At 45.9% G+C, this 16950-nt stretch overlaps 1 pseudogene across 1 annotated transcript in view; it reads left to right on the top strand.

Moving 5' to 3' along the window:
* Positions 1-10378: 10378 nt before the first annotated feature.
* LOC147095980 (zinc-binding protein A33-like) overlaps positions 10379-16950 on the top strand; it is a 94266-nt pseudogene continuing 87694 nt past the window's right edge. The window contains exons 1-2 of the transcript XR_015074843.1: positions 10379-10935; positions 16548-16643. The product of XR_015074843.1 is annotated as a zinc-binding protein A33-like (transcript). The remainder of the gene's footprint in view (positions 10936-16547; positions 16644-16950) is intronic.

Below are 16950 nucleotides of genomic sequence, written 5' to 3'. Positions count from 1 at the left end.
GTTCTCCCCTTTTATCTGTTGTCCGCTCACTGTTTCCCCTCAGGCTCTCTCTCTCTCTCTCCACTCTCACTCTCTGCCCCTGGTTCTCTCCTTTTATCTGTTGTCCTCGCACTGTTTCCCCTCAGGCTCTCTCTCTCCACTCTCACTATCGGCCCTGGTTCTCCCCTTTTATCCGTTGTGCTCTCAATGTTGCCCCTCAGGCTCTCTCTCTCTCTCTCTCTCCACTCTCTGCCACTGGTTCTCCCCTTTTATCTGTTGTCCTCGCACTGTTTCTGTGGTGTATGTAACCTGTTCCACCTTAAGAGAACTTAAGCCTGTTCCACCTTAAGAGATGTACTACTTTCTCTGGCTGCTGTATACGTAATACCGGTGGTGACCACCGGTATATAAGTACTGTGCAGTGATATTGTATTTAGTATAGTCCTGACCTCCAACTAGTAAAGACCTGTTGAAACTTTATTCTTGTAGTCTGTGTCAGTAATTGATCTTAATACAACTGGAACACACAGACTTAACAGTGGCGACGAGTCCGATTCTTACCCTGCGGCAGTTTATATCCACGGCGGCTTCGTCCACAGAACGGGCGTCGAAGAGAGGCATCCACCCTCATCACCCTGCTGGAAGACACGTCGCGCGGCAGGCATCGAGAACCGGAGTGCAGAAGACATCCTGAACTCGAAGCCTCCATCAGCGGCAGTCAGCTATCTTCTTTCTACCTCGGTGGTGGGTAAGCCGGTCAGCGACGCGAGCAGAAAGTCGGCCGCGTTGGCTGTACAGACGGGGGGGGAGGAAGACGGAGGAATAAGGGCGGTGAGATCGATCGCAACCGGAGATAAGGGCCGGGCCGCATTCGGGCCGAAGGGCGCAGCGTGGGGACATCGATCGCGGCTGGTAATAAGGGCCGGGCCGCTTTCGGGCCAAAAAGGTGCAGCGTCTGGGGCGACTGAAGGCGCGAGAGCCGCGGTGAAGGTGAACGCAGCCGGTGCTAATAACCGGGCTGCAAGAAGGGCTGCGAGGCGCGACATCGGGGAAGCGCGAATGCCCGAGGGAGCCGCGGTGAAGCGGAGACAGCGTCGGGGGAGTTACTAACCACTGGGAAAGGGGAGCAACAGCGGCACGCCAAACGCCATTGCAGCCAGTGGGTGAAGACCGCCAAGCACGGGAAAACCGCCATTTTGTAGGCGGAGGATGAAGACAAGAGCGGGGAGTCGCCATCTTGGGATAAAATAAAATAAATTGCAACGATGCCTAAACATGGGAACATTAATGCCTTTGATGGCGACGTCGAAGAATGGGCCATGTATGTAGAACGCATACAAAATTATTGTAAAGCAAATAAAATCCCAGATGCAGAGAGAGCACTGGCTTTGTTGAACTTAATGGGTGCGAAGACATACGGGCAATTGAAACACCTTTTATCACCAGATGAACCGGCGGATAAGACGTTCGAGGAGATTGTTATTGTCCTGAAAAATCATCTAAACCCCACGCCGCTGATGCTAGCGGAATGATTTAAATTTTACAGCAGAAGGCAGCTGAAGGATGAAAGCAATGCTGAATATTTAATAGAATTGCGTAAGCTAGCAAAGAGCTGTCAGTTTGGAACGGGACTGACAGACGCGCTAAGAGATAAATTTGTGTGTGGATTTGTTGTGTATGTAATATGTGTGCTACTTTGAACCTATGGACAGGACTGCACTACTTGTTGGGCGTAGTGATACGCAGTACCACTCCTGGCCATAGGGGTATAAATAGTACTGTGGGTACTGATCCCCCTCAGTTCCCGCCTGTGGGCATGAAGTAAAGACCTATGTATAGTCCCTACCTCCAACCAGTAAAGACCTGTTTGAGTTATACGTTTAAGTCTTTGTGTTAATTGTTCAATACAATACACATACTTAACACTGGCGACGAGTCGGTTCGAACCCTGCGGCAGTTATTCCACAGCGGCTTCGTCCAAAGACAGGACGTTGAAGAGAGGTTCCAATCCTCAACACCCCACTGAAAACTGAAGGGCAGCAGAAATCCTGACAGCTTCCAGCGACTGGAAGCGACAGGCATTAGGACCCTGAAGCCTCCATAACCTCGTGGGTAAGCCAGAGCCCGGGAGGGCGCGAGCGGGTAAGCCAGAGCCTGGGAGGGAGCGAGCAAGAGCCGCCGAGCGGGTGAGCCAGAGGCCGGGAGCCGCTTCAAGCGGGAGGCGCTTAGCGGGCCAGCGATCGCACCGGTGATAAGGGCTGAGAACCGTTTCGGGCGGGCGGCGCACCAGCGATCGCACAGGAGATAAGAGCCGCAGTTGGGCTGAAAGTCAGCGACGAGAAGCGCGGGAAAACCGCCATTGAAGTGGGCGGGGAGAGCGAGAAGCGCGGGAAAGCCGCCATTTTTCACGGGAAAACCGCTGGGGAAGAAGGCAGAAGCGGGAAAACCGCCATTTTGTGGGCGGAGGACGACGGCAAGAGCGGGAAGCCGCCATCTTTGATAACAAGTAAACAAAATAAAATCTGAGAAATTGCAAATCTACAATGCCTAAACACGGGAATATTAGCACCTTTGATAGTGACCTCGAAGATTGGGCCATATATGTTGAAAGAGTAAAAAATTATTGTAAGGCCAATTAAATTCATGACCAAGATAAAGCTCTAACATTATTAAATTTAATGGGTGCGAAGACATACGGGCAATTGAAACACCTGTTATCACCAGATGAACCGGCGGATAAGACGTTCGATGAGATTGTTACTGTCCTGAAAGATCATCTAAACCCCACGCCGCTGATGCTAGCGGAATGATTTAAATTTTATAACAGAAGGCAGCTACAGCATGAAAGCAATGCTGATTATTTGCTGGAATTGCGTAAATTAGCGAAATATTGCCAGTTTGGAACGGGACTGACAGAGGCACTTCGAGACAAATTTGTGTGTGGTTTATTTAAACAGGATACACAAAAGCGACTGCTCGAGGAGAATGAGCTGACGCTTGAGAAGGCGGTCACTATGGCAGCAGCACACGAAGCCGCAGCGAGAGGCACGGCAGTAATGCAGCTACGGTCACCGGAGCTCAGTGCACACAAATTGGGTGTGAGTTCTGGCAAATGTTATCGTTGTGGAAAGACAACGCATGATCAGAACCAGTGTTGGTTTAAAAACCAAGAATGTAGAACTTGTGGTAGGCTTGGACATATAGCTAGAGTATGCAGGTCAGGGAGGAAGACCAGCAACAAGAAGTCACCGCAAGGAAAATACGCAAAGGTACACAAGGTGACCGAACAGGAGTCCGATTCAGACGCTAGCAGTAATGAACTGGCTAGCTTAAGAGTACTCAACGCTGGTAAGGGTGCAGACCTCCAGACAATTTGGGTCACTCTTCAGATAGAAGGAGTCCAAGTAAAACTGGAATTGGACACTGGATCGGCATTGACGGTCATAAATAAGAAAGATTACGGAAAGTTATTCCAACATGTTCCCCTACAGGATACGGGGATTATATTGAAAACATACACGGGGCAAAGAGTGTACCCCATCGGGAAAATAGAGGTTGCAGTGGTCCACAAGGGCGAAGACAGTCAAATAATGGACTTATATGTGATATCTGAAGGAGGTTCTCCACTACTAGGACGGGAGTGGATTAGGAAAATGAATATGGACTGGCATTTCCTACAAACAATAACGAGTGAGAACTCGGTGAAGATAGTCGGCCCAGACTCTGGAACGGATGATGGTAAGCCCAACTCAGGTGCAAAAGACAAAGTTTCAGCACAGAATTCCACTGAGCAACAACAACATAGTTTAACTGTGGATTCTGAGTCTGGCAAGTCTACTGATGTGCCCATTTCTGAGGGACACCGGGCTCGAACTCAACTCCATTTCAAACTACAACAGCAATTAGAACAAATGCTTCGCCGTTGTGAGCAAGAGTTGAATGCAACGAAAGAGTTCTTTGATATAGAGTTGGAGAATCTGGAAAGACAACAGAAGCAGCTGATGGAGAAAATGGAGCAGGAGCACACAAAACGTCTGATGTCAGAGGAGTTAACGGTCAGCCAACTCCTGCATATGCTGAAGGACAGGACTCTGAAATGGGAAAAACTTGAACACGAACTTCAATATTCAAAGGAAAGGGGTTCGGAGCTATCAAAGGTTATTGGAAGAGCTGAGGTGGCAACACAGACTGAGATGACTGCAACAGAGCAGCCCTTGGATGCCAAAAGTACGCTGACTCACGTCAACGTAGAACAACAGACCGCTGAAACAGCTGCTCCGGTAGAGGGATTGAATAGTCCGATCAATCAATCTCCAAAAGAAGTTGAAGTAGTAAAATCTCAAATGAGGTCATTAGTAAACGACTTGCTGAAAGCCCAGAAAAAGCTGGATGAAGAGGTACGCATGAAGAAGTCTCTTCAGGAAAGATGTCTGGACTTGGAACAAAAGCTGTCTAACGCCCAGCTGGGTATGGAGGAAATAGAAGACCCTCTCGCTGGCCTAGATCAGGACGACACCGAATATTACTATGTCCTGTCCTGCCCAACTTGTAACTTCGACTCCCACCATACAGAAATCATGGAGGAGCACCGAAAGTCTACAGAACATCGGGAGAAGGTGGCTCTACTACGGAAAAAGGAGGGAGAGAAGGAGGAACTGCGCATGCAGCTGGCAGCTGACAGTGGAGCCCAGAGAGTCTCCAAGAAGCAGAAAAGGAAAAGTCGAAACAGAAGATGACCCATCTGAACCATTATTACCTCTACCAGATCACACACGTGGTCCCTCCGAACGGAGCCAATTCAGTTCGGAAGTTCAAACTGTTAAATCCATGGAAGGACTATTGAATGAGTCACTCCAGCAACGTGAACCGACTCCACCACAGAGATTGAATCTGTGAACTGTTTTCCGCAGAGACTGAATCTGTGATCTGTTTTGACATGAAGTTATCTATGTTATTCTGTTATGTAAACCTGAAGTTATATATGTATATATGTTATTACGTTATGTTAAATGGGGAGATGACTGTAAAGCTAGGAAGGGAGGAATGTTGTGTATGTAATATGTGTGCTACTTTGAACCTATGGACAGGACTGCACTACTTGTTGGGCGTAGTGATACGCAGTACCACTCCTGGCCATAGGGGTATAAATAGTACTGTGGGTACTGATCCCCCTCAGTTCCCGCCTGTGGGCATGAAGTAAAGACCTATGTATAGTCCCTACCTCCAACCAGTAAAGACCTGTTTGAGTTATACGTTTAAGTCTTTGTGTTAATTGTTCAATACAATACACATACTTAACAGGATTATTAAAAGAAGATACACAAAAGCGACTGCTCAAGGAGAATGAGCTGACGCTTGAGAAAGCGGTCACTATGGCAGCAGCACACGAAGCCGCAGCGAGAGGCACGGCAGTAATGCAGCTACGGTCACCGGAACTCAGTACAAACAAATTGGGTTTGAGTACTGTAAAATGTTATCATTGTGGAAAGACAACGCACGATCAGAACCAGTGTTGATTTAAAAACCAAGAATGCAGAACGTGTGGCAGGCTTGGCCACATAGCTAAAGTATGCCGGTCAGGAAAAAAGACCAGCAACAAAAAGTCACCGCAAGGAAAATACATAAAGGTGCACAAGGTGACAAAGACCAGTTCGAATGAACAGAAGTCAGATTCAGACGCTAGCAGTAATGAACTGAGTAGCTTAAGAGTACACAACGTTGGTAAGGATGCAGATCTCCAGACAATTTGGGTCACTCTTCAGATAGCAGGAGTCCAAGTAAAGATGGAATTGGACACTGGATCGGCATTGACGGTCATGAATAAGAAAGATTACAAAAGGTTATTCCAACATATTCCCCTACGGGATACGGAGATTATATTGAAAACATACACGGGGCAAAGAGTGTACCCCATCGGAAAGATAGAGGTAAAAGTGGTCCACAAGGGCGAAGAAAGCCAAGTAATGGACTTATATGTGCTACCTGAAGGAGGTCCACCACTACTGGGATGGGAGTGGATTAGGAAAATGAATATGGACTGGCACTCCTTAAAAGCACTAACAGTAGATTCCGGGGAAACAGATGTCAAACCTAAACGATTGTCCAAAATATTGGATGATGCTAAAGAGGTGTTCCAGCAAGGACTGGGAACACTGAAAGGAATTACGGCAAACATCAAGATTGATGAACATGCACAACCAAAATTTTTCAAAGCCAGACCGGTACCCTATGCAATACGACCTACTGTAGAAGCGGAACTGGAAGCGCTAGAACGTTCAGGTGTACTGTCTAAGGTAGATTGGAGTGAGTGGGCTACGCCCATTGTTCCCGTTATGAAACATCCTTCGAGCAACAAGCCAGGAGAACCAGGGAAGGTTCGCATCTGTGGAGATTTCAAGATCACCGTTAACCCGGTGCTTCACATGGTGCAGTATCCGCTTCCGCGGATTGAGGATATTTTTGCTTCGTTGTCTGGCGGGAAACACTTCACCAAGATAGACCTGGCACAGGCGTACTTGCAAATGGAGGTTGAAGAAGAGTCACGCCAGTACCTCACGATCAACACGCATAGAGGTTTGTACCGGTATAATAGGCTGGTTTTTGGAGTGGCATCGGCTCCGGCAATTTGGCAGAGGGCCATGGAGCAGGTATTACAGGGAATTCCAGGCACACAATGTTACCTGGACGATATTCTGATTACAGGTGATGGTGATGAAGAACACCTCGCAAACTTGGAACTGGTGCTCAACAGACTGAAAGAGTATGGACTTAGAGTTAATCGGCAGAAATGTGAGTTCTTTCAGAAGCGGATCTCGTACTGTGGTCATGTCATTGACAGGGAGGGGCTTCATAAGTCTCCTGACAAGATAGAGGCAGTTGTAAAGGCTCCCGCTCCGGATAATGTCTCTCAGTTGAGGTCGTTTCTGGGATTGATTAACTATTATCATAAGTTTCTACCGAATCTATCCACGGTACTGCACCCGCTGAACGCTCTTTTACAGAAGGGGGTACCATGGGAATGGAACGAAAACTGTAAGAAGGCATTTCGCAAAAGCAAAGAATTGATCACCTCAGAGGAAGTGTTGGCTCACTTCAACCCGACACTGCCTATTCGGTTGGCTTGTGATGCTTCTCCATATGGTATTGGGGCAGTACTCTCACACAAGTTGCCAAATGGCACGGAAAGGCCAGTCGCATTTGCATCCAGATCATTGACCTCCGCTGAGCGCAACTATGCGCAGATCGATAGGGAGGCTCTCAGCCTTGTATGGGGAGTGAAGAAGTTTAATCATTACCTGCAGGGCCAAAAATTCACACTTCTGACAGACCATCAGCCGTTGGTATCCATTTTTAACCCTAAGAAGGGTGTTTCGGTGATGACAGCACAGCGACTCCAGAGATGGTCCCTTTTCCTAGGGGCACATCAATATCAAATAGAATTCAAAGGTACAAAGCAGCATGGCAATGCTGATGGGCTGTCGTGCCTGCCACTACCTGAAGCGGAAGAGACGACGAAAGTTGACCCTGTTGAGTTATTTCATTCGACCATCATCGAGTGTTTACCAGTCACCAATGCAAGTATTGAAAGAGAAACCAGGAACGACCCGACACTGTCCCGAGTTTACGAGGTGACAGTGAAGGGATGGCCAACACATGGTGATCCTCTGTTACCGGCATTCTCGGCAAGGCGAGACCAGCTGTCCGTCTGCCATGGTACTTTGATGTACGGGACAAGAGTGATTATTCCTCCCAAGTTACGGGAAAGAGTTCTAAAGGAACTGCATGAAGGTCATCTGGGGGGAGTTAAGATGAATAGTCTTGCTAGGGCTTATGTATGGTGGCCGGGCATTGACCAACAGATAGAGGAGTTGACAAAAAGCTGCGCTGGGTGCCAAAAAGTGCAAAATGCACCTCCGATCGCACCGCTACACCCATGGGAATGGCCTTCAGCCCCATGGCAACACATACATATTGACTTTGCTGGTCCATTCATGGACTCCATGTTCCTAATTGCGGTGGACGCACATTCCAAATGGCCAGAAGTGATCAAGATGAATACCACTACTTCAGAAAAGACAATTGTGGTGTTAAGAACAATATTCGCAAGGAACGGATTGCCAGAACAGATATGTTCGGACAACGGACCACAGTTCGTGTCGGAAGAATTCCAAAAATTCTTAAAGAAGAATGGGGTGAAACATTATACCTCTGCCCCATATCATCCGGCGACAAACGGGTTGGCCGAGAGATTTGTCCAAACATTCAAAAAGGCAATAAAGGCCATGAACGATGATCAGATTCCGTTACAACACAAGGTGGACAATTTCCTAATGGCATATCGAAACGCCGCTCATGCAGTGACTAACCAAAGTCCTGCCATGATGTTTTATAACAGGAGGTTGCGGTCCAGGTTGGACTTGTTAAAACCAAATGTGCGGAGGGAAGTGGAAAACAAACAGTTCCGGCATATTAATAACAAGTCCACTCGAAGTTTCGACGTAGGACAACCAGTGTTGGCAAGGGGCTATGGAAACGAAAAATGGCAGTCCGGAACAATTCGGGCCAGACAAGGACCTCTGATGTACACAGTAGATATTGGTAACAATGTGATAAGGCGTCATGCGGATCAACTGGTAGAATCAAGAGCAAGGGTCGAACCCATGGTTGCGACAGAGACAACTGTGGAAGACGTTAATGAACCTGAAGCATCTACTTCGGCAGGGACTGTACCTGATGATGACGTCCAATACATAGGAAACCAACAAGAAGAGTCACCTCAGCAACAAGAATCAGAGACCACTGAAAGGCGTTATCCAAACCGAATCAGAAGGCCTCCTGAGAGACTGAACCTTTGAACTGTTGATACCTGAAGTTATATATGTATATATGTTATTATGTTATGTTAAATGGGGATATGACTGTTAAGCTAAAAAGGGAGGATTGTGGTGTATGTAACCTGTTCCACCTTAAGAGAACTTAAGCCTGTTCCACCTTAAGAGATGTACTACTTTCTCTGGCTGCTGCATACATAATACCGGTGGTGACCACCGGTATATAAGTACTGTGTAGTGATATTGTATTTAGTATAGTCCTGACCTCCAACTAGTAAAGACCTGTTGAAACTTTATTCTTGTAGTCTGTGTCAGTAATTAATCTTAATACAACTGGAACACACAGACTTAACAGTTTCCCCTCAGGCTCTCTCTCTCTCTCTCTCTCCACTCTCACTCGCTGTCACTGGTTCTCCCCTTTTATCTGTTGGCCTCTCGTACTGTTTCCCCTCAGGCTCTCTCTCTCTCTCTCTCTCTCTCCACTCTCAGTCTCTGCCCCTGGTTCTCTCCTTTTATCTGTTGTCCTCGTACTGTTTCCCCTCAGGCTCTCTCTCTCTCTCTCTCTCCACTCTCACTCTCTGCCCCTGGTTCTCCCCTTTTATCTGTTGTCCTCGCACTGTTTCCCCTCAGGCTCTCTCTCTCTCTCTCTCTCCACTCTCACTCTCTGCCACTGATTCTCCCCTTTTATCTGTTGTCCTCTCACTGTTTCCCCTCAGGCTCGCTCTCTCTCTCCACTCTCACTCTCTGCCTCTGGTTCTCCCCTTTTATCTGTTGTCCTCGCACTGTTTCCCCTCAGGCTCTCTCTCTCTCTCTCTCCACTCTCACTCTCTGCCACTGGTTCTCCCCTTTTATCTGTTGGCTTCTCGCACTGTTTCCCCTCAGGCTTGCACTCTGTGCTCTCACTTAATTCCTACAATTGTCAGTGATGATTTCTTCCACCATATTGCAGATGATCGGGAGGTGGCCAGTTGGAATGGACTCTAGCATTTTCCCCACTACCGATGTCAGGCTTACCGGTCTGTAATTCCCCGTTTTCTCTCTACCACCTTTTTTGAACAGTGGGGTAACATTAGCTACCCTCCAATCCATGGGTACTGTTCCAGAATCTATCGAATTTTGGAAGATGGCCAGCAATGCATCTACTATTTCTAGGGCCAGTTCCTTAAGTGCCCTAGGATGTAGATTATCAGGCCCTGGGGATTTATCGGCCTTCAATCCCATCAATTTCCTTAACACCATTTCCCTACAAATACTGATTTCTATCAGTTCCTCCCTTTCATTAGACCCTATGTTCCCCGACATCTTTGGGAGGTTATTTGTGTCCTGCTTTGTGAAGACAGAACCAAAGTATGTATTTAATTGGTCAGCCATTTCTTTGTTCCCCATTATAAATTCCCCTGATTCTGACTGCAAGGGACCTACGCTTGACTTCACCAATCTTTTACTCTTCACATATCTACAAAAGCTTTTACAGTCAGTTTTTATATTCCCTAAAAGCTTACTCTCATACTCTATTTTCCCCCTCTTAATTAATCCCTTTGTCCTCCTTTGTTGAATCCTAAACTGCTTTTGGGGTCTGGATATAATGTTGAGGAGTTCTAGGACCACACCCATCTGTTTGTGTTTCCCTGCCCTTTTCTGGACTGTGATATATAACCTTTGAGCTCAAATCATGTACAGAAACTGAAACAATTTCATTTTATACTGATCACCAATTTACTTGGAGCACAGTGCAAGCTGACCAGTCCTTTGAAATGGAAGGTGATCTCTCCTGTGCTGTGTGCCATGATCTGTATAAAGACCCTGTCTTGACTGTGATCACAGCTTCTGCCGATCCTGTATAACCCGGTACTGGGAGAGCGCTGTCACCACCGCCTGTCCCGTCTGTAGAAAGGAGACTTCCTCCAGGAACCTGAGACCCAACCGTACCCTCGCCAACATCGTGGAGACATTTGTAAAAAGTGATCAAAATGCTAAAAGTCAGCAGGAATGCAGCCGCCACAAGGAGAAGATGAAATTATTTTGTAAAACCGACAAACAGCCCATCTGTCTGGTTTGTCAGATTTCAAAAAGTCATCAAAACCACGAGGTGCTGCCACTGGAAGAAGCTACTGAAGAGTTTAAGGTGAGGAGACACCGTGTAAAATAAAATACAGACACAGGTAACAGAATCCTAAACAGGGAGCGTTCACAGATTTGGGTTTGAGCGCCAGGGACAGAAAGTGAGAGTTTCCCTTTATTCTAAACAACATTATAATAGATCAGTGTAAATTGATCAGCCCTTGGAATGCAAAGTGAAGTCTCTTGTACAGTATGTTATCAGATCGATACCGATCCTGTCTCCGTGGCAAGTAATGATCTGTGGAACGTGTCTCCTATTTATATTCCAGATGTGAAGCGTTTAATGTCAGCATGAACTTGTTAAACTTCCTCCAAAGCCTCTTTAACAGTGCAAAGTTTCAACAATTGGGAAAAATAACAGCGACCAGGAAACAGAAGCAGACCAATTACTTTCGGTATTTTCTTAAAGAACAGAGGTAGATTTAACGGGACAACACTTGAGAAGTTAAGGGGAAAGGGATAGAGTGGAGGAGAAGTAAGGTGAAATAAAACCCCTGTGTGAATTAGGTGACACAGCACACCACCAGAGACCAGATACAGGAAAGAAAACCCCAGCGAAGTAAAAGGTAAAAACAGGGATAGTAGACAGAAGAAAAATTAAAAGGGAATGTTTGAAATTTTAAAAAAGTATAACCTAAAGGGACAACAGGAGAGATAGAACAAGAAAGGGAAACAGGTGAGAAAATTATAACTAAGGTGGAGCCCATGAGGTGTGGTTATTGTGCAATATTCATAAAGGAGAAAGAGGGATACAATACAAAGGTGAAGAGATATGAAAAGTGTCTGTTAATCAGCAGCTTAAAAAGGATTTCTGACCTTCGAGATGCAGGAACTTACAGGGAGAGAAGACAAGAGATTTTCTGAGGCTGAGTGGATAGAATTCGATTCAGTAAGTGATAAGGCTAGGATAGGAACAGACCTGGAGAGGGAACCTTCGGGGACTTCAGCTGGAGACCAGTACAGTCAGCAGCAGATTCTCATCATACAGGGACACGTGCTGAAGGGAGCCAATGATAGGGGAATGCTGGATGGATTGAAGTTATTGAAAGAAGCAAGAAAGGTCAGAAACTCTGTGAAGCTACTCGAGATTATAATTAGTGAGCAGATACTAGGCACCGCCCAGTTTTAAAATAATTCTCAGGATGTGTGCATTGCTGGCAAGGTAGCATTAATTGACATGAGAAGGTGGTGGTGGACCTTGTGAGCCACTGTAGTCTTATTCTTTGTTGCAGTTTTTATACAACTGAGTGGCTCGGCCACTTCAAAGGACAGTTAAGAGTGAACCACATAGGTGTGGGATTGGAGCCACATACAGGCCAGACTGAGTAAGGACAGCAATTAGATTTTTACCACAATCCGACAACTTCATGGCCACTTTTACTGGTACCAGGTTTTTAAACTGAATTCAAATTCTCAAACTGCCATAGTGAGATATGAGCTCAATTTCCCTGGAGTATTAGTCCAGTAACATAACCACTAGGCTACTGTAGGTCAAAGGTCATAAGATCGTAGAAGGAAAGGCAGATAGAAAACCAGAGACAACCAAACAAAGATGCAGTTTCCAGGTCACAGTGAGATTGTAGCCGTAGGTGATTGTTCACTAAGAAGGTGGCTGGCCATTCGTGTCTTCAGGACAATACCTGCAGGATGGTGAGCTGCCAACCTGGAACGAGAGCAGTGCATAGAATTACATAGAATTTACAGCACAGAAACAGGCCATCGGGGTCAACAAGCGAGAGTCTAACCACCGCCCCTTGTCATTCAACGGCATTACCACCGCCGAATCCCCCACCATCAACATCCTGGGGGTCACCATTGACCAGAAACTTAACTGGACCAGCCACATAAATACTGTGGCAACAAGAGCAGGTCAGAGGCTGGGTATTCTGCAGCGAGTGTCTCACCCCCTGACTCCCCAAAGCCTTCCCACCATCTAAAAGGCACAAGTCAGGAGTGTGATGGAATACACTCCACTTGCCTGGATGAGTGCAGCTCCAACAACACTCAAGAAGCTCGACACCATCCAGGACAAAGCAGCCCGTTTGATTGGCACCCCATCCACCACCTTAAACAGTCACTCCCTCCATCACCAGCGTACTGTGGCTGCAGTGTGTATCATCTTCAAGATGCATGGCAGCAACTCACCAAGGCTTCTTCGGCAGAACCTCCCAAACCCGCAACCTCTTCCACCTAGAAGGACAAGGGCAGCAGGCGCCTGGGAACACCACCACCTCCAAGTTCCCCTCCAAGTCACACATCATCCTGACTTAGAAGTATATCGCCGATCCTTCATCGTCGCTGGGTCAAAATCCTGGAACACCCTCCCTAACAGCACTGTGGGATCACCTTCACCACACGAACTGCAGCGGTTCAAGAAGGCAGCTCACCACCTCCTTCTCAAGGGCAATTAGGAATGGGCAATAAATGCTGGCCTTGCCAGCGATGCCCACATCCCATAAAACAAATAATAAAAAACTGGTCCATGCCGGTTTATGCTCCACACGGGCCTCCTCTCACCCTGTCGCCGCAACCCCTCTCTGTAGGAGCGAGGTCCACACCCCAACCCCTCTCTGGGTAAAGAAGTCGCTCCTGAACACGCCCCATTGGATTTACTAGTGACCATCTTACATACATGACCTCCAGCCTTGAGCTCTCCCAACTGGAATCATCCCCTTATTGTAATTATCTTGTAATTTCTGCTTTGGCACTCTTCAAATTGAGAGACAAAGTGACCATAAATATTTTACTTCAGTAGATTTGGATTGGTCAACAGTCTGGGTAATTTAGATAAAGTGCTTGGATTTTTGAAATACTTTCCCTTTAACACAGGCTTGTGTTTGTATTGTTGTTACAGAAGAAAGTGAGAGTTTCACATTATTCTAAAAACCAGTTTACAGATCAGTACAAATTGATCGGCCCTTTCAATGCACGGCACACTCTGTAGTGCTGTAAAGATCCTGGTGTAGGTTGTTCACAGGGAGTAACAGGATATATTGTACACTGAGAGAGTGGGATCACAAGACGTGGCAGCGCTGGGTGAAGGATTTGCGGTTTGACAGTGCTGGGTTTAGAGAGCCATTAGAGAGTCCAGCAGCTGAAAACAATGTTGGTGCAACAGGTTAGGACAAAGGGCAAAAACTGCCACGGCCACAACAGGGGCATCAATTGTAGATGTGGTCACACCAGATAACCAGAGAACGGCACATCAGGGCACACAGTCATGGCTGCAAAAGGAGCACCAATACGAGCAGAAGCCACACCAGAGGGGAAACCGAGCTACAACTACACCAAGAGTAGAGATGAGTAAAGCAAAACTCAAACCCAGGCCCCTGAGAGAGGTTACGTGGAGAAAACTTACTGGATCGACATCCAACAGGTGTTGGGCCAATTTATGGGTAAATTTAACTATTGCTTGCTAACTATATCTTTGTGAATTTCAGGTGCGCCACGTCACGCACTTGGCTTGTACAGAGAAACTGTACCTCCCCCTCTCCATCAACAACAGAAAATACTTCAACGTAGAATGATGGAACTGATAATAAAAACAGAAAATGCTAGAAATAAATAGCAAGTCAGTCAATATCTGTAAAGAGCAAAGGCAGATTATAATGTTTTGGATAGGTCCCCTTCAGCAGTCAATGCAAGGTATCCATATATTACTAAAAATCTTGTGGAGGGCACATAGTGGCTGTCCTCAAACCTACTTCCTATTATCACCATTTTTGGTTATATTGTTTTGTCTACATTTCCCATTGTAAAGTGCCCTGTCAGCATTGTTGTGATGTAGTTGCAGACTCCGCACACTAGGAGGCTCTGTGGGGTGAGTTTCTGAATTATTTCTCCCAATTCCACCACCAGCTTCCGAATGGAAAACACTGATATCTTCAACCAGCTCTCGGCATTGATACGGGGAATTTACTAGTAACACGAATTTTAAGCTCTATCTATTGGGGTAGCTAAGGAAACAACCTGGCAGTGAAAAGACATCAGTAAAGAAAGATTTGAGTAACTTTTATTGGTTCATTTTGTTGCAATTTCTTGGTCCTGATTGGTAGGATTGAGAAAAAACAGAACAACCTCATTGGTTGGTTCTAGGTGGATTGGTAGTTCCTGATTGGGCGAATCTCCTACCTGTCTATACTTGTGCAAATCAACATGGTTAACAACAGAGAGTAGTTATTTCAGCCAATCAGGTAGGAGTATGATGGACATTTTGAGATTTGACCCGTTCGACTGTGACACATGTAACACTTTGAGATATGGCCGACTCACTAGATTAACATTGTATTATAAAGCAGTGGAACTCCTGTGGCATTGACTCATGGGTGTAATGGTATCTACAGCATGGTTGTTTATTAGTAAGAAGAGAAATGGTTTCAACAGCATGGGCTCAACAAGAGTGAGTACAGTAATAGTCGAGTTAATTTATGGCCCGTACTTCAAATCAGCTTAAAATAAAACGAAGTCTCTCAAATTCTCCATTAACTTCATATCTCAGACCACAGATTCATGATTAGTGTCAGCTGTGACTCAGCTGGTAGCACACTCGCCTTTGAGTCAGAAGGTTGTGGGTTCACGTCTCACTCCAGGGACTTGAGCACATAAAGCTAGGCTGATACTCCAGTACTGAGGGAGTGCTGCACAGTCGCAGGTGCTGTCTTTCAGATGAGATGTTAAACCAAGACCCCCGTCTGCTCTCTCAGTTGGATGTCAAAGATCCAATGGCACTATTTTGAAGAAGAGCAAGGGAGTTATCCCCGGTGTCCTGGCCAATGTTTATCCCTCAACCAACATAACAAAAACAGATTATCTGGTCATTATCACATTGCTGTTTGTGGGAGCTTGCTGTGCGCAAATTGACTGCCGCATTTCCCACATTACAACAGTGACTACACTCCAAAAAGTAATTTATTGGCTGTAAAGTGCTTTGAGATGTCTGGTGGTCGTGAAAGGCGCCATCAAAATGCAAGGCTTTCTTTTCTCAAAGAAAATGGAATCAGGTGGTTGCTGTAGTGGGCGGACGATCCCTAATGTCAGTTTTATGCCAGACAGCAAGCTGAAAATCTATCTCAGAAACTGCTGAATGTGAAGAAAAAGAGGCCCCATAAAAGTCTGAGAGCTGTACATAGGAGCAGGAATACGTCATTCAGCCCATCGAGCCTGTTTTGCCATTCAGCTAGATCATGGCTGACCTGTATCTTAACTCCATCTAGCTGCCTTGGTTCTGTAACCCTTAATATCCTTGCTAACATAAAGCCATCAATCTCAGTTTTGAATTTTTCAATTGACCCCCAGCCTTACAGCTTTTTGGGGGAGAGAGTTCCAGATTTCCACTACCCTTTGTGTGAAGAAGTGCTTCCTGACATCACCCCTGAACAGCCTGGCTTTCATTTTAAGGTTCTGCCCCCTTGTGGACTCTCCCACCAGAGGAAATAGTTTCTCTCTATCTCCCCTCGCAACTCCTTTAATCACCTTAAACACCTCAGTTAGATCACTCCTTAATCTTCTATATTCGAGGGAATGAATGCTGAGCATTTTCATTGATTAAATAAGATGGTATTTAATTTTCAGCTGTTTATGGCACAAAAATGTACAAATTAACTGATCTTTGTTCAGGAGGAACTACGAACCTTACTGAAGCCGGTCCAGGACAAGAAGAAGGAATGTGACGCTGTAAAAAGTGATTATGTGGAAACATTAGCCCACATTCAGGTACATTTGATGTCACTTTGTTGTATATTTTCCAATCACGATTTGTTTTTCTTTGAACCGTTGAATGTCCATTACCAAAGTAAAATCTCAATTTATCAAATCATTGAATTAGCACAGACACTTCCCTTGTGCTGGTGAAACCGGAGTTAAAGAAAATACAGCAGCTCGATCCTTAGTTAGAGCTCCCTCTTCTGAATAAATTATCATCTGGTCCCCATTAACAGGATTTCACTGCAGCAGGGAATGTTTTTCTCTCAAACATTCTTGTATGAAGAGAACTGCACAGGCTGCACAACCTTTTTAAAAT

The sequence above is a fragment of the Somniosus microcephalus genome, unplaced genomic scaffold (assembly GCF_052327205.1).
Source record: "Somniosus microcephalus isolate GS21.2 unplaced genomic scaffold, FLI_Smic_1.0 unresolved_chr1, whole genome shotgun sequence".
Taxonomy (NCBI): domain Eukaryota; kingdom Metazoa; phylum Chordata; class Chondrichthyes; order Squaliformes; family Somniosidae; genus Somniosus; species Somniosus microcephalus.
The sequence above is the reverse complement of the archived record's forward strand: the minus strand, read 5'-3'. Positions and strand labels throughout refer to the sequence as shown.